Source organism: Sphaerodactylus townsendi, linkage group LG10 (assembly GCF_021028975.2).
Source record: "Sphaerodactylus townsendi isolate TG3544 linkage group LG10, MPM_Stown_v2.3, whole genome shotgun sequence".
Taxonomy (NCBI): Eukaryota; Metazoa; Chordata; class Lepidosauria; order Squamata; family Sphaerodactylidae; genus Sphaerodactylus; species Sphaerodactylus townsendi.
Genome location: NC_059434.1, coordinates 41,545,570 through 41,564,994, shown reverse-complemented (window position 1 = coordinate 41,564,994; position 19,425 = coordinate 41,545,570).

Sequence of the window (19,425 nt, the reverse complement as noted above, 5' to 3'; positions counted from 1 at the left end):
TAAACCTGACATTTTAAAGAAACCGTCTTATCTTTTTTTCTTCTAACCAGTGTATTATTATCTCAACTTCTGATTTCAATTTTGTCTGAATGTATATAGGCTATTAAATATTAAATGGCACATACAAGTAAATGTAAACATTAGATTATGTATTGCTGGGTGTAGGTCTCTAGTAATTTTTCTATGTGAAATAACTAGAGGTGTCATAAATCAGGGGGAAATATTTTCATCGGAGTTCGTAATAGCTGTCCTTACTTTATGCATTTAGATAATTGCCCAAATTTTCAGGCACATCCGTAGTTCCTTTTACTAAAGCATTTTATGAAGTTCATTGCAAGGTCTTTATGAGAACTTCCGTCCTGCTACAATGTCTTATAGAGAGAAAACATGTTTTTGCAGTCTGCTTTTTGTTGCTCCAGAATTATCTTAGTGAGCAGAATGACAGCTTCACATATTATTGAACAACCTGCAACATCATATTATTGATCTCACCTTGATGTTTCTTCAAAGTTACCTCTTGAAAAAAGAAAATATCTGCAAAATGTGTATGTTTTATTGAAGTCTATTGTAGGGATTGGACTATCTTTTAGTGTTGCTCAGTCATTCTACATTGACAGTGCAATCTAAAAGGAAGAGCTGAAGCTGAATTGGAAGTGCCATGACCTCTGCAGTGCCATCATTGCCACCTGTGTTGCCCAATGGGTAGATATGCTGGCAAGTGGCACAGGGGCACTTATGTTGGTGATGGGCCACCAAGTGGGTCCATAGAAGGCCAACATGGAAGTTTGCCTCTGCAGTGGCAGTCCTCCACTGCAGGAGGCTGCACTGGTGTGGATGGCGGTGTTCTGGGGCATTCACGGGGGTAGGGTTTATGAACCACTTTATTATGCTAATTAAAGGAACAATCATAAGGAGATCTGTTGACAATCCTTCTCAGACCTGTTCAATGCAGTTTACTCCCGAAAGTGTTCTCAGTATTGTGTTGATAGTCATGCTCTAATGTAAGGCTTCACATAAAGACAATATTGTTAACTATTTTTTTCAGTGGTGCTACTTTGCTTGTTGAATGCTCTTTCTTTGGAGGCTCTCCTTGTAACTGCTTTATTCTCTTTTAGGTGCCACCCAAGGTTTCCATGAGGGAAGAATGGAAGGTGCTAGTCTCTCCACATTGCCAAATCGTAATTTGTCTGTATTACTTTGTATTGTATCTGTTAAGTATCCATATAGAAAAGTTTCCTACCCCAAAGAGAATTTTATAAGAAAAGCTATTGTTTTGGCCAAGATTCTTGAAGGCTCCAATTTTGTATAATTAAAAAACACCCCTCTCCACCAGAATTAATTTCTGCAGTTGCCCATAGGTAGCAGGAAAAATGATTCTTTCCCCCAGGCTTTTAATTAAAGGGTTTTTAACATGATTTTTGTAACCTGCTTTTTAGCCTGAGGTTCTTTCTAAGCTGCTCATTGTTTTATACTATTTTAATGCCCTGTCTGGGTTTTTCATGCTGAGTTTTTAAATACTGACTTTAAATTGTACTGCATTTTTATTATGTTTTTATTTTGTAAGCCACTTCAAGAAGGCACTCTGCAGAGATAATATAGATATTTTTCTAGATAAATAATAAGACATTGCAAAATGTTTCATATCAAAACATGGAAATTATATAAAACACATAACAAACAAACTCTTTTATCTGTGTGATAACAGAAAAGACCTACCCACCACATTTTTGGTCTAGAGCAGGGGTAGGGAACCTGCGGCTCTCCAGATGTTCAGGAACTACAATTCCCATCAGCCCCTACCAGTATGGCCAATTGGCCATGCTGTGAATGCTCTTTTCTTGGAAACTCTCACTTGTAACTTCTTTATTCTCTTTGGGTGCCACCAAAGGTTTCCATGAGGGAAGAATGGAAGGAATTTCTAGTCTCTCCACATTGCCAAATCGTAATTTGTCTGTATTACTTTGTATTGTATCTGTTAAGTATCCATATAGAAAAGTTTCCTACCCCAAAGAGAATTTTATAAGAAAAGCTATTGTTTTGGCCAAGATTCTTGAAGGCTCCAATTTTGTATAATTAAAAAACACCCCTCTCCATAGGGTGGTAATTTCTGCAGGTTTGCCGAAAGGTTGCTTAGGAAAAAATGAGGATTCTTTCCCCCAGGCTTTTAGTTAATTAAGGGTTTTAACATGATTTTACTTATTTCTTTTTTGGCATGAAGTTCTTTCTAAGCTGCTCATTGTTTTATACTATTTTAATGCCCTGTCTGGGTTTTTCATGCTGAGTTTTTAAATACTGACTTTAAATTGTACTGCATTTTTATTATGTTTTTATTTTGTAAGCCACTTCAAGAAGGCACTCTGCAGAGATAATATAGATATTTTTCTAGATAAATAATAAGACATTGCAAAATGTTTCATATCAAAACATGGCAATTCATCGCACATGACAAACCAGCTCCTTTTATCTGTTGATGATAACAGAAAAGACCTACCCACCACATTTTGTGGTGCAGAGCAGGGTGCCAGGAACCTCGCGGCTCTCCAGATATTCAGGAACTACGGAATTCGTATTTCTGTCAGTGTGGCCAATTGGCCATGCTGACAGAGGCTGATGGGAATTGAAGTTCCTGAACATCTGGAGAGCCGCAGGTTCCCTACCCCTGGTCTAGAGATAATAATATGGTGACATCACCTTCCATAGTACCTGCCCTACAACTTTCATTAACTAATAGGTTCCATTTCATTAACTAATAGGTTCCATTGCCAAAGGAGGAAGATCAGTGCTTCACGTTATAGCTATAAAATAATAAATATATCTCCCCGCCCCCCCCCCCCGAACTTAAGGTGTGCAAAAGGGCCCGGGGGGATTCAGATTTGAGCATATTAGACCAGAAATTTGGGTGGATTCCATAATATTCCTGACTTCCAATACCAGTAGGGGTTCTTTTGGAAGGTATTTCAGGGATCTAAAAAGTCCAGTTTCATTATAGCCTATGAGGAATCTTTCTGGGGCCATTCATACTGTTTTTTTAAAAAAGGTATCATCACCAAATTTGCGGCATAGCTGCTGATCACTCTCCTTAGAAGTACCTCCAAGTTTGGTAAAAATTGATACAAGAGAGGAGAAATGCAGATCCATTTAGCTGGAACAAAGACATGTTGCATTAACAAGTTACAACACACACACACACATACACACACACACATTCTTCCAGCATTACAGAAAGATATTCTAATTGACAGAAGACATAGCTACCATAAATGTAATTAATGAGCTCCAAAATGCCATACTTTTAAAATTTAATAGAAATTTCAAATCATTTAGCAACAAAAAGCTATTTTCTATCTATTCATATTAAAGTGATGTGTATGCTTGACATTTTGTATACATTAATCTTTTTTTGCTAAATAGACATAATCCATTTTACACAAGAGTGATCTTATTACAATAACTGTGTGATTAAATTTAACATAGGGATCAGTTACATATGATGAAGAACTGTAGAGGTCCTCTTGTTATGAGGTTTAAAATCTTCTCAGCTAGTACATAAAAATGTCATGTTTTTAGTGAGAGTTTTATAAGAAATTCACTGGTCTCTAATGATTATCATATTTCCTTTTTGCTATGTGTTAGATGATTCTGTATACAGGCTGGTTTTCCCTTAGTCAATGACAGGTACTATTTGGAAATTACAAATGACTTGTCCCTGAGACTCCCAAGGCAATTCTGAAGATCTAAGAACTGCAACCTCATTATGTCTCCCAACAATGACAAAGATTTTCATCACCTTCTTGCACAAGCTAACATAAATCTGTTTTAACTTATGAAGCTGTCTTGGTCCATCTACCTTAATATTTTCCACTGTGACTGCTAGGCCTTTTCCTAACCACTGATATCTGAGTTCCTTTAAGTCAGTGGTCCCAGTATTATTATTATTATTATTTATTCGATTTGATAAACTGCCCTACCCCTGAAGGGCTCAGTATGGTGCCTGATGTGTACTGTGGTGCCCACTAGCTGCTCCTTTCCCAAAACTTCTGTCCTCCAAAATAAATAGTAAATCATGGTTATTGTCCACACCATTGGAGCAAAAGGTTCCCCAGAACAGCCCCAAAGTCAAACAACTTTGTATCTATAAGGAACACTCATTTGGAAACAACTGTGTCAACCATGGGAAGATGATAGGTTTGCAATCTCCCAACATTTTGTGATTGGCTCCAGCCTCCATGACAACCATTTTGTAACTAGTTCCAACCTCTGTAGTGGTCAATTTGTGACTGACCATACTCCTCAAAGCACCTGTTTTGTGGTAGCACCTTTAGTCTGTTTTCAAAATGTCAATAGTGTCCAGCTCAACAACATTGGAGACCTTTGCTTTAACTTGGTATAACTGGGGTTGTACCTTAGACATTCTTCATATGAAGAAACTATTTTGTGAGTGAGATATAGTCCATCTACGTTGTGCACTTGAAAGAGCTTCTTGAAAGGGAGACTACACTTTGATACCACAGGGAGTTCTTCATGTATAGTGGGTTCTTCATTTGACTAAATGTAACGTTAAGAGAATCCTTAACATAAAAAAATACAATCTCTATTCACATGAGATAATCATGAATGGAGTAAATGCATGTAAAGCTGAAGCCAGTTCTTTAATCTTCTCCTCTACCTGTATGCATTGGCTACTAACAAGTATATATTTATTTTTTAAAATACATTCTAAATGCACAGGCTCCAGTACTGTGACAGGTAATGCTTTATCCATGTACTGGGTTGATCTTGGTGATTCTGTACTTTTACCAAGAGCCTCAGAATCACTAAAACAACCCCTGTAACCAGATAAAGCATTACCTGTCACAGTACTGGAGCCTATGTGTTCACCAATATAGTTCCCACTCCCACTCCTGCTGCCCCCCCCCCACTGGAACCAAGTATATATGATGAATGGGAGCCACTTGTTGGCACTGGAAGCCAGGTACTGAGGGAGATGAGGGAGATGCAAACTGAAGGAGAAACCTGCTTCTCTTCTTTCACCCCTTTCGAGAGGTGAGGGTGGGGCCATGGGCAGAGGCAGAATGCTCATGGGAACATGTGGGGTCACATGTCCCTAGGTGCATGCCAGCTGGTCACATGGGGGACAGAGAATCTCCCCCACACCCCTCCCTTCGGCCCCACCCTGGAGGAGCAGCCTGGCAGGGCAGGGCCGAGGGGCAACCTGCGGCAGGCTCCCACTGGCTAAAGGAAGTGGGGCACAGGGGAGCACATGGGGAGCGGTGAGGGGCACCCAGAGCAGGTGTTGCCCTGGGTGCCATTTCCCCCCTACACCTCTGGCCATGGGTGGCAGTTGATGCCCCTCCTAACTGTGTGATATGGAGTAGGTTCCCTGTTACCCTTTGGGTAAGATCACCCTTGCCCATGTACGGTATATCATGATCCAAAACTATTTCCTCCAATACCAGAAGTGGCGTATCTGTTTATATTATTTACTGGAGGGCACAACAAAGATGTTCTTGCAGTTACTCTGCTTGTGTGCTTCTTAGAGGCAACTGGTTGACCACTCTGTGGACAGAATTCTGGACCTGAAAGCCTTTGGTCTCATCCAGCATGGCTCTTCTTACATTGTTATAAATACATGTAGGAGGTCATGGGTCCAGAATGCTTGCTCTGACTCCACCTTTTTGTACACTAGTCTTATCTACAAATATTTCATGTATTAGAGTAAATAGTTAATGCATTGTTTTGTTAGTTTGATTCTGCATCAATACTTTTGCAAGGCTAAACCAAAGCTGTGAGCAAAAAGCACCCTTAAAAGCTTTTTGTAAAAAAAAAACAAGTCTGCTGAGTTGGAGAATGTTGGGAAAACAATTGGTGAAACAATATTCAGACTGATACAACTCAGCAAACAGGCAAGGTTTTAAAAAGCTTTTAAAGGGTGCTTTTTGCATACAGCTTTGGTTTAGCCTTGCAAAGGTATTGATGCAGAATCAAACCAACCAGGCAATGCATCAACTATTTACTTATTTCATCATGCATTTTACATTATATTAATGGCTCAAGGCAGGAAATAGCATTGGAAACAAAAGAAAAATTAATCAGCTGCTCTCCTGGGCAATTTAAAGGGCAAGGAAGAGACAAGTGAGAGAAAATAATTGGAAAGACAAATTTGAAATCTGATGCCTCTCCCTATTGCCATCATCTGTAGTTTATTTTCCCAGGCATGCCTGTCTTTGGACCAAAATACATGAGGGATGATCCCTGCTTTATAGTCATACTGGACCTTCTGAAAGCTCAGACTTATGAGAGCTCTGTTTCTCAGTTTTCTCTTAGCTGGAAATAGCACCATCTCTGTACATTTCTAAACAGAGGTATACCCTTCTAAGTCCATTCATATCTACTCATCTGTCTCCTCTTTCCCTTTCCTGAAAGCCCCGTGGTCCTTCCTTCTTTCCTGTTTCTTCCTCTCCTACCTATCCAACAGCTATCCTACCTTTTATCTGCCCTGCTGTCTTCATCTTTCCCTCCCTCCTTCCTCCAGGAGCCTCTACATAGGAAAACTTGGCCTAGTTGTGTGGTACAAGCTCTGAGTCAGGCCCAATTCTGGTAGGAAACCCTCAAAGACTTTCGAGCAGGGCAGCAGTTTCCTCTCTATCCCCCGACTCAGATTAATTCTCCTTTGCTTCTTTCTGACAACCCCTGTTATGCCCCCAGAGAAGCTTTTGCTATTTACCTTATAAGTATCAGTTTCCGTAGAGTTACAATGGGTTTAGTTCCTTGTATAGTCTTCTAAGGGAGGGATTTTTAGTCAGACCCTGTCCCTTTAAGAAATTTCCCTAGAGGCAGTCTTCCTGTTATTACCCAGCAATCCTCCTGTTTAGCTCAGACAGTCAGTCTAAGGTGCCAAGGGTAGTTGGAAGGCTGCAATATCTGTTACATCCAAGGTGTATAGAGATAACATCAAGTTAAGGTGTCAACAGAGAATAGAATCCAGACAAAAGACAAGCATAGACAAGTGGACTTTCTTAGAAGAAGTCAAAGAAAGAATCAAAGTCTACAGCTTCAAGTTTGCTCCAGTCAAGCAAGTACCTTATCTTAGTCACACCCTGGGAGGAGTTAGGGTCTCAAATCTTCTAAGCAATAAACCTTGTTTTTGAACTGTTACACCTTTGAACTGTCTCCCACTCTGTTCCACCCAAGTACAGGGCACATTTAGATTGTTTTACTTGGGGGACAGAATAACCCCCACATTCACTCCTTTTTTCTTGCCTCATTCCATCTCAGCCATTTACCGACCTACCTTTCATCTTCCTCCCCTCTTCAGCTATATTTATTGTGTACTTATTTCATTTATAACTGACCTTCCTCCACAGTGGGGACCAATGCAGCAAACATCAGTCTCTGCTCCTTTTTTATCTTCACAATAGCCCTGTAAAGTAGATTAGGCTGAAAGGATTTGAGTGGAAAGGCATCACAGAAATGTTTTAAATAACTATAAACAAATAAATATAGCTTGACATTCTCACATCTTTCTGTCAATAGAATATTAGTTCCTCCTGATTTTTCTCTTTCACTGAAAGTTCTTTCTTGAACATCGATCTTCTGATGAGGCTTATCCTGTTCATTTGTATTTTCTGCCAGTAGCAAAAACTAATCTGAATTGTATCTAGATAATATGGCCTACTCGGTTTGGATTGTGACTCATACCTCAGTATAGGCTAATGATGGACAGACTCCCTGTAGTTTGAATAGTAATGGAGTTGCCTGGCTAGTTTGATGAATGTTAGCCACACAGGTGCAAAAGCAACACATAAACTTGAAATATGTCCGGCTTTTAATTGGGAACAGAATAATAATTCAGAGCCAGGAAGCTGAACTGGAAATGAAAGCAAAGATTACAAGCAAGGGAGATTTGTTTTCCTTTATATATATAGGAAAGTATCCAGACTAGATTTGCTGCTAATAGAAGGGGGACAGTATCTGCCAGTTCTCCCATCCTGTTATTACTGTTGAACAGTGCCATCAAGTTGCAGCCAAGCGATGGTGACCCGACAGGGTTTTCAAGGCAAGAGATGTTCAGGGGTGGTTTGCCATTGCCTGCCTCTGTGTAGTGACCCTATGTTTCTTTGGAGGCCTCCCATCCAAATAATAATAACCAGAGCTTGCTCAGTTTCTGATACTTAATAATATTAGGCTAGGCTGTGCTATCCAGGTAAGAGTTACCTTCCTGTTGCAACCTCTAAAATTTCCTCCATGCATTCATGAGGTAGTTAATTCATATCAGGGAGATCAGTCGGCTGAGAAGAGTGGGGAAAGGTGAGAAAATTCCTTTCTCCTGGTACAGAATTTAGTGTACCATCCTTTTATAAAATGAAGAACCTACCTTTCATCCTATTTAAATCCAAATGCATTGCACAAACTAGTAAAAACTAGTAAACACTTGACAACAATACCAGTGGTAATTTGCACAAATAGGATATATAGATCAGAAAGACTATTATACCCAGAGGTGGGATCTAGAAGGTTCTCACAGGTTCCCGAGAGTAGGTTACTAATTATTTGTGTGTGCCGAGAAGGGGTTATTAATTGGTGATTTTGCCACATGATTTTTGCCTTAGATACGCCCCTCCTCTCAGCAGTAGCACGCAGAAGTTGAAGCAGTCTAGCAGGAGGTGCACCGGTGTGCATGGCAGCCTGTGCCTGCGTGCATTCATTTCCTGCCCAAGGACGAGCTCAGCGGCTGCATCCTTGCCACAGCCCCGCAAATTTTTCTCTTGCGGAATGCCCTACCGTGAATGCAGCTACCGGTCATGCCCCCGTCGTTGCCTCCACAGCCCCATTGGCGCTTAATTTCATACAGTTTGAATCCCAATCTTCACTCATAGGAACTCTGTTACTAAAATTTTTGGATCCCACCACTGGTTATACCCCTCAAAGGTCCCTTTAAAAATTCTCCCTTTGCATTTACTTTAAGAGTAGCATTTTAGAGTATGAGAACTGCCATGGCAAAGCCCAAGACTGGGCAGACACAATTTTTTCTTGTATACAGAAGGAAACATGCAGCAGACTCTGTTGCAAAGATCTTGGGGGCCACACAGAGTTATGAGGGGACAGACAGTTCTGCAGATTTGAGATCCGCGGTCATATTTTGTTCTTTTTCGAACATGAACATGTGGATGAACACTAGACTTTCTTCCACCAATTCTAATGGCTTTCTTCCACCAATACAATACAATTCTAATGCCTTTTTCATACACATTATGTATTCCAACTAGGCAAGGAGAAAAAATTCAGGGAAAGGAATGGTTGGAAACAAACCAGCTTTGTAAGTTCCTATCCAGTATTTACTGATTCCAACTCAGCTCCATCTTTCTCCTTTGAAGTTGCTAAGGTCCCTTCTGCACATGCAGAATAATGCACTTTTAATTCACTTTCAATGCACTTTGCAGCTGGATTTTACTGTGCAGAATAGTAAAATCCACTTGCAGACAATTGTGAAAGTGGATCGAAAGTGCATTATTCTGCATGTGTGAAAGGGGCCTAAGTATCAGCCCTCTTTTCTTGAGATTTCCATCTTCTATCCCATTTCTCACAATCTAAAAAAATAGCAAGTTATGTGAAAAGAAACTTGCACCAGAAATAGTAGCAATTATGATGATGATGATGACGACGACGACGACGACGATAAAAATAATAATAATAAACAAACCTGGGCTATCAAACTGCAAGAAATTCACCAAAAATTTCCCACTTGCTGTATATGGATGATCTAAAGCTTTATGGAAAATCAGAAACTGAAATTCAGTCACTGACCAACACAGTCAGAATCTTCAGCAATGACATCAGTATGGAGTTCGGCTTGGACAAATGCGCCACAGTGGCATTGAAGAAAGGGAAAATTACTGACAGTAAGGGCATAGAGATGCCTAATGGAAAAACCATAAAAGGTGCAATCAACCTGGAGATCCTATAAATAGCCTGGGAATACTACAAGCTGGACAATCATCAAGCTATTTTGACATGTGAAAATGTGGTCAGCAGAGAATATGTCCAGTTAAGGGTCAGAAAAAATTTTGAAGAGCAAATTAAACGGCGGGAATAATGATCAAGGCTATCAACACCTGGGCTATACCCGTCCATCAGATACACTCGCTTGGAATTGTGAACTGGACGCATAGCAGGAGAGCTGGATGATCTGGACAGAAAAACAAGAAAATCTGATGACAAATCCACTACTCATTACACCCGCGTAGTGATAAGGTTGACAGACTTTACCTACCCAGAAAATCAGGAGGTAGAGGAGCTTCTGCAAGCTTAAAACAAACGGTGGAAGAAGAGAAACATGCACTGGCAGATTATGTGAAAAACAGTAGCGAAGGAACCAACATTGATGGAAGTCAACAGTAGAAAACTGCTCCAAAGTGCAGAAGACAAAAGAGTGAATACCGTGAAAAAATACGGAGGTGCAAAGCAGAAGAAGAAAACCTTAGCAAAAGAATCGGCTGCTCCATGGACAGTCTCCTAGCAGAAAAATTGAGGACAAAATTGACAAAGAAAAAAAACCTGGTTGTGGCTCCACAAATGGAACTTTGAAAAAGGAGACTGAGAGCCTTTGATTCTTGCAGCAATCTCCAAGACAAACGCCAAGAACAAGCAAAGAATTCGAACAAAACGCCATCAAAGCCAGAATTGATAAGCTTTCAACTACAGATCCCAAGTGCAGACTCCTGCAAAGGGAAGCTAGACGAAACACATAGATCACATACTTAGCTGCTGCAAGAAGATCGCCAAGAGGACGGTGACTTTGCCACAAGCAGGAGGCATTAATACTGTTGCTCAGATGATTCACTGGAACTTGTGCCAGCCAACTACCATCTGCCTGTGACAAAGAACTGGTGGAATCACAAACCTGAAAAGGTCACTTGAAAAATGAACATGTAAAACTACTCTGGGACTTCCGAGATTCAGACTGACAAAAGCTTCTTTGGGAACACAATACTCCTGACCTCACGGATTGTGGAAAAAAAAGAAAGTGTGGATAGTGAATACGATGTTTGCAATTCCTGGTGACAGCAGAGAATTGATGAGAAGCAACTGGAAAAAACTTACATACACGTATACTCTAGAGGGATTTAAGGATTGAACTACAAAGACTCTGGCACAAACCAGTACAGGTGGTCCCAGTGGTGATCAGCACACTGGGTGCAGTGCCTAAAGACCTTGGACGGCACTTAAAAACAATCAGCGCTGACAAAATCACCATATGTCAGCTGCAAAAGGCCACCCTACTCGGTTCTGCAGACGATATTATTCAGATGGGATACATACACAGTCCTAGATGCTAGGGAAAGTAGTCTGATCGTTGTGATGTAATACAAAATCCAGCATATTGATCTTGTTTGCTGTGTATAACTGTTTTTGTATCAATATAATAATAATAATAATAATAATAATAATAATAATAATAATAATAATAATAATAATAATAATAATAATAATAATAATAATAATAATAATACCTTGCAGTGTCCAGGAATAAGCAAAGCGGTGTCTCTAAGTTGCATCTAAATAAACTTTCCAAAACACCCACATTTTTTCCATCTAAGGATTCTCCAAATAAGTCTAGGAAATCCATTCTACATCAAGACTGGTGGACTTTGCCTAACATTATTCCTGACTTTCAGTCTTGTATGTAATATTTTCATATGGAGAGAAATAATGCACATCTGCAGTACATCAATTTCTGCAATATTTTTTGCCACCCACCAAAATTATTGTGGCTGTCAATGTGTGTCTTTTTATTCACTCATCATTTTCCTCCTCATGTGTGTGACATATCCCCACTTTCGTATGGGGAGTGGGAGAGAGAACAGCATAAACCAGCATGCATATTTAACATAAAGCACATGGTGGCAGCACAAGATTGGGAAGAATACTTACAGCTATTTCTCTCTGTGTTAAATGCCGTCAAGTTGCTTCCAACCCATGGTAACACCGTGAATTAGTGTACTCCAGAAATCCTATCATTCACTTAACCTTGTTCAGGTCCTGCAGTGTGAGGGCTGTGACTTCCTTTATGGAGTCTCTCCATATGTATACTACTAAATGTTAGTAGTCCCACTATGCAGACTGAGCAACATATATATTTGAGACCAAATATTTTTTCAGAACTATGATAAATCATTAGTACTCGCAGGCTAAATTACTGTAACTCACTCCATGCAGGGCTATCCTTGAGGCTGCTCCAGAAACTACAACTGGTCCAGAAAGCAGTGGTGCAGGTCCTCACAGGGACCCAATTGAGAGCACTTGTCTAAACCATGCTCTGCCAGCTGCACTAGCTCCAGATTGAGTACTGGACCAGGTTCAAGATTTTGTTGTTATCCCTTAAAGCCAATGAGGCTTCTTGTGAGGTGCTTCCACCCCTTTGTTCTATGTCAGCCTTGGACAAAGTGCCTCAACCCTTGCCATGTCTGCTGAAAGATACAGGCCCACAGAGCATGAGACTACCAAGAATTCACCTGTCTGAGAGTAGAATGCAGCTAACCAGGCCAACAAAGACAGGGGTGTTGAGGAGCTTCCTGAAGGTAAGTATAGTGACACTGCCTGCATTGGCATCACTTGCTGGATGGTCGAGGCACCCTGAGGGGACCAAGGTGTGTGTAGCATGCTCCTAGAGAAATTCACAAGACCTGTGTTTGGGTATCACCAGACATGCTGTGCAAAGAAATATTTTCTTTTGTCCATCATGAATCTACTGCCCATCAGTTTCATTATTTTTCCCTTTCAGATTCCTTTTAACTATTCCCTTAATGTTGTAAAGTTCTCTATTTTAAAATAAAATGATAATGTTTTTGGTTTTTAGGAGTAACTTTCCCCAGCCATGAGTGCTAAACTAAATAGCATTAATGGTCACTGTTCCCAGTAATGTCTAGAAATATCATTTGTACAACATGACTAGAGCACAGTTTATCTTATAAATACCTGGAAACATCTGTTTATTTTCAAGCAATAGTTAGTGAAAGTTTGTTTATTTCAGTTGCTATCTCAAATGCTGATTGCAACACCTCTCACTCCCCAAAGAGAGACAGAGGCCCAAAAGGGGGGAAATGTGTTGCTGGGGTTGTGGTTGTTTGATAGTTGTTAATGGCCTGGGCACTCTCCATATCACTCACAGGCACACACAGGCCTTTTATGTCAAAAATCTGTCAGGAAATTTAATATTAGCAAGGTTTTTGAAAGATAAAAACAGAAGATCAGGTGTTGTTATATAGAAGTATTTAAGCATTTCTGGTTTCTTTAGGCAGATATTTATTAGAGGTTACAGAGCAAATGCAGGTTCACTTAAATAGCTGTTTCAGTTATAAGAATATAGCTCCACTTAAATATGGCTGTTTTAGTTTCCAGATTACTTCACATATAGTTTCACACATGCACAGGTGACTCGGCTTTTCATCTGCTTTTATAGCTTTTCAACACGGTTCTGAACACTCTCCTAAAACTCTCATCCTTAACTCCAAAGGGAACTCACACTGATTTGGGACAGTATAAGCTCCGTCTTAACGTTGCCAATTAAGCTAAGCACACCCTCCTGGGCTCAATGGGCTCCAGTATCTAGATGTCGTCTTCTCATGAGACAATAGCCAACCACTCTGTGTGGTCTTAGGAGTGTCCCCTTGAGATCAGCTTCCCTCTTGTTTTCCACCCACACCAGGCATCCTAGCTGCTGGTGAAAACAAGGCTCTTTGCGGGTTGATGCGTGGTCCTCCCACTCGGTTACACTTTCCACAAAGACTCCAACACAATTTAAGTGGATAAGAGAACTGGCCATAGCCAAAGAACTTTATTAACAGAAAGCATAGGTAAAACAGATGGCGCAGCATGGGGGGTGATCCGACCCTTAGGGCAGCACTAGTGTAGTCCCCAGGGCAACCGATTCCTCAGCCCAGCTGCTGGAGGAATAAACCAAGCAAAAGATTGGAGTGAGACAAAGTCCAGACCGGCGAAGTGCCCATGACTGGAAACCCCCTCCAACTTACGCTAGGGGTGCAAGCTTCTATGCCCCCTGCGGGGTGTCCCTACCTTGAGATTGCTCCATCCCCACCTCTTAAGGAGGTGTACAACACAGGGAAGCTCCCCCAGCTCCCCTTTCCAGCGGATCATCCCCCATGCACAACCCGCCAATGGCTATGACAATAACAACATTTAAACATTCACAACAAAAACAGGGATTGGGTGGGAGGGAAAAAGACTCTCCGTCCCGGCTCCAAGTGGGGCCTGGCCACGAGGCAGGGCCTTTTATAGGCCCGGCCCATTCGACTGACGTACTCTCGCCCCATTCAAGAGCCGTCAGTCGAACCACCGACCATTCGCCCAGCCCCACTAAGGGCGAACTGATCTCTCCCGGCCTTCTGCAGAGCCGGCCTGAAGCCGGCACACAAACTGGTCCAGGCAAGTGGCCTTCCCTTCGGGCCCCTCCTCCCGCAATGGCGGCCGCGCTTTCCTCTCAGTCTGAGACCTTTTGAAAACACAGGCTCCCTTAATCATTCTCCCTTTGTCTATGAATCTCTCTGCCTTTAGACAATATCTCCCCTGACTGATTCTGAGGACTGATACAATTTGTGTGTCACACAAGCTCTCAAGCTGCTTTCAAAAATCCCTCAAAACTCCCAAACTCAGCCTCTGACATGCTTTCCCTGCATCTATATGAGCCACCCTATCCGTAGCTCCTGGCTTCAGCATTTCAGCCAACCAATCAGGTGAAGCTCTGGTTAACACTTGGTGCTCCTGCTCTGGCTGAACTGCACCTTTTAAAATTAACCACATGAAAGCCTAATCTGTCACACTGATGATTACATCCATATTCAGAATACAACTAACCAAAACCTGATCCAAGTACTACTGATCAACTTGTGAGGGTAATTAGGTCCAAAAGACTATTTCTGAACATAATTTTTGGCACTAGCAAAATGTTGGCAGCTGGACTTTATTGCAGTCTCCATTTCCCCATGACATCTATCTTTCTTTCTTTCTTTCTTTCTTTCTTTCTTTCTTTCTTTCTTTCTTTCTTTCTTTCTTTCTTTCTTTCTTTCTTTCTTTCTTTCTTTCTTTCTTTCTTTCTTTCTTTCTTTCTTTCACAAGGAGAGAAAACAAAGGCACAATCATGCACTTGACAGAGACCTCGTCCAACCAGAACATTATTCTATCCATACCCCAAATGGGATAATCCTGACTGGCATTTTTCCAAATTATTTCAACACACTGTAGGATTGAAAAGGCTTTTGTATATATTTGTGTCAGGCAATCTTTTATACACCTTTAATGAGTGGAGGTAGGATACAGACAACTAGAAAATGATCTCATTGCAACTAATGAAAAGGTCATCCGGATATGATAAATCCTTGAGCATATTTTACAATGATATTAAAGCAAAACAAAAAATATTGAACTGCAATGCAGATTTTGTGCATATTCTTGTTTATTTCCCATTATGGTTGAAGCTGTTTGGGTGAAGCTGTTCAGTAAAAAAATTTTCTACACAAGTTTATGCAGTTCAGAGGATATATGCAAGTTTTAACTTTAATTCATGCAGACTAATGCCAGCAGTTAATCTTCTTGCATCACAATTTTCCTACATGTTGCGGGCCTCCATACATTCCAATCTCTGCAGTCCATTTACATGCCATTTTGGAGAACATTTTGTTTGATCTAGAATATAAGTAATAAAATGATGTGAACCCTTGTGCAAGAATATCAAAAGAAAAACCTAATCCAAAAAAGCTGGGTAGCAAAGTTGCCGCTTTTCCACCCATGCCAAGTTTAGCCACCAGATGGCAATCCCTGCCTGCAGTTGATGCCTGTTCCTCAGTCTTGTCACAATCAGACAGGTGCAAACATACCTGAGAACTACTCATTTCAAAACTTCCCATTTCTAAAGGTTTCATGCCCTCCCAGAGAGACTTTACCCACTCTGTTTCATATGGGGTATTTGAAAGCTAATCTATCTGATATGGCAATTTCTTAAACCTTTACATACATGAAACTCAAAATGGTGAAAATATTGCACGATAACATTTTGTTGGATAGGCAGGAAGATGTCTTGTCAAGTGCATCTTCTGTCTCTTCAGCAGCACTGTAACAAAAGAAACTACATTAAGCACCACTTATACTGAGATCTCCTTTGGATGAACGAGTAGAAGCTTTCGGGAAACTGAAGAGAAGGGAAACCTAGGATATTTGGACTGTCATGAAGCCATTCACTCTGACCTAGATACGCATATTCCTGGTGTAGGCAATGCAGCTTACTGTATTTCCCCGAAAATAAGACAGGGTCTTATAAATTTTGCTCCAAAAGGTGTGTTAGGACTTATTTTCAGGGGATGTCTTATTTTGGGGGAAACAGGGTAGTATGCTCTGACAGGAATTAGCACTGATGAGAGGCACTAGAAAACTGAGCCCCATAGGATAAAACAGATGACTGATCACCTCACCAAGGGCAACTAAGAGCCACCTATCATTCCCCCTCACACACTCAGGATGAGAGCTCATTGGATGAAGACATCTTCAAGGCTCAGAGGAGTCAGCCAGCTGTGTCAACAGAGGTGGAAGAGTTATAATTACGGGCACCAGGCTTGGAAGTACTGGGTAAGACACCAACAGTTCTTTAAACTTCCCGATACTGCACAGTATTGTAGGCAGAAACTTAGAGCTGTTCTGAAGGAGCAAACATGATTAACATGTTTGCAGAGCTGACACTGTGCACCAGAGTGTGCTGAGTCTTTGCAGGAACTACCCCACGCTGGCAGCCCAGAGGGATTTAAAGAAGAGAAGTAAAGGCTGAACCCATGGGTGCAACGTGCTGTTTTCCTAATGCTGCCTGAACTCCACTACTCTGTTTCCAGACTCTACTGACCTCAAACTGGCTTGTAACAATCTTGACTTCAGCTACTCCCCTTTGGTGTGTGTGTTCTTTAATGTTTGACTCTCTGGCTTGTTTGACCCTGGTTCCTAGACTCTCCCACTGGCCTGACCCACTGGCCTGACCTGTTTGAACTCTGTTTGCTGCTTATCAGCATGGACTGTTGCGGAGGTGGCACCCAGCCTTGGACCCTGCTGCAACTGTTAACAGCCCTGAACCTCTGAACCTCTGCAATGCTGGTGCTGCTGTGGTAGCACATCAGTTCCACCCAGCCAACACACCACGGGCTCTGGGACAGAGATATCTTCCCCGTTATATGATCTTGATCCAAACCATGTATCTAATCTTGTAATTTTATATTTGTGCACACATACATATGTATACTAATGTAGGAAACACTTCTTATATCTGATGAAGTGGACTCATATTATAATAAATCTTTAGTAAGCAAATCAGTAAGAAATCAATTTAAATTTACATAGCACAAAAGCAGGGGCAAATTGATTATGCTGCAGTCCTTAAGTATAGGGATATGTTGCTGGCAAGAGAGGTAAAGATAATTCATACTGTTGTGTTCCCCATTAGTATGTATGGCTGTTGAAGTTGGGCAGTGAAGAAAGCTGACTAGAGAAAACTGATTTATTCAAAATGTAGTATTGAAGGAGAGTTTTATGGATACCATGGACTTCCAAAAAAATGTATAAGTGTGTTGTAGTTAAAATTAAGGCTGGATTTTCTCTGGAAGCTAAATTGACCAAAATGAGGCTATTGTATTTAGATTACATGATGAGAAACTAGAGACACTGGAAAAGACAAAATGCTAGGAATGGTTGAAGGCAGCAGGACAAGAGGAAGACCTAATGTTAAATGATCTGATTCTATAAAGGAAGCCCTCAGTATGCAAGACATGAACAATGCTGTTGGTGGTAGGTGGCTAGTAATTCATAGGGTTTCCATTAATCAGAAGCAACTTGTTGACACTTAACACATATAGTAGTGCTGGATGAGAAGTACTGGGATCATTGGGATTGATTTTGCTGCCATGTTTTCTAATGTTATTTTTAATATAACATGAAGTTTAATGTGTACAGTAGTAAGTAGCATTTGCAAAGAGATAGAAGAAGAAGAAGAAGAAGAAGAAGAAGAAGAAGAAGAAGAAGAAGAAGAAGAAGAGGAGGAGGAGGAGGAGGAGGTTGGATTTATATCCCCCCCTTTCTCTCCTGCAGGAGACTCAAAGGGGCTTACAATCTCCTTGCCCTTCCCCCCTCACAACAAACACCCTGTGAGGTAGGTGGGGCTGAGAGAGCTCTGAGAAGCTGTGACTAGCCCAAGGTCACCCAGCTGGCGCGTGTGGGAGTGCACAGGCTAATCTGAATTCCTCAGATAAGCCTCCACAGCTCAGGCGGCAGAGCTGGGAATCAAACCCTGTTCCTCCAGATTAGATACACAAGCTCTTAACCTCCCACGCCACTGCTGCTCCATTAGATGTCCTATCAATAAAACAACAACAACCCACTGCCTGAACCATGATTAAAATGTAATTAAAACTAATTAATGGGTTCTAACTTCTGTTCCACATGAGTAACCACTAAGCCAGTTTAACATTCCAGGATATTTTTACTGCTTTGCTAGATCATAGGTAAATATTAACACCCTCGCCCAGTCTCATGCATAACCACTAAGCCATTAGTTAACATTCCATTATCATGTTGGTAAAGGGGGAGGGGAGACACGATGTTTTTACTGTTTTGCTAGATCATGGGTAAATATTAACACGCTCACTCAGTTCCTGTTTTTAATATCAACAAGGGTTTGCTGCTACACTACTATTAAATACTTGTAAATTGCCAACCAGGACATGGAAGAGGAGTTGAGAACAAAACTCAAAAATAAATGGGGAATTAGAAGGCGGGGGAGGCAGAAACGAGGGCATATCATGAAAGGAAGGGAGCAAAACAAAGGAAGCCAAAAGTGTGGAGAAGGAAAAGAGAAATTTTAAAAAGAGGAAAGGTTGTTTAATTTTCTACAACACACTGAGAGAAAATATCTGGCTGAAGGAAAAAACTATAGAACTGGGTGGAAGAAAAGGAAGAGGGAAACAGACAGCTTGAAACAGGAGGCTTCAGCCTGACGATGACTGTAGCAGTCATGAGTGAACTGGCTGGTCTTGCCTTGCTTTAGTATTGTCTTCATAGATAGATTTAGAAGGATGCAAGTATTTGTTTCTTTGTAGTGAACTTTGCAAAAAGGCACAACCAGCACAAAGCAGCATTTCTGCTGTTTACTTTGCTGTGCCCTCCTGGCATCCTTAGTGGCTACAATGAAGAACATAATTAAAAATAACATTAATTGAGATGCATTCTGTCATCTCCTTGATCACATGTGAGTGAGTAACATTCTTCAGAAAACTCTCAAAGTGGATAGGGTTATGTGCTGGTGTCTAATAGCTGGCTGTCAGATGTAGGGGGGTGAAAATTGAAGTGTTGGAGAGGACCCAAAGTACCTCAAAGTCCAGG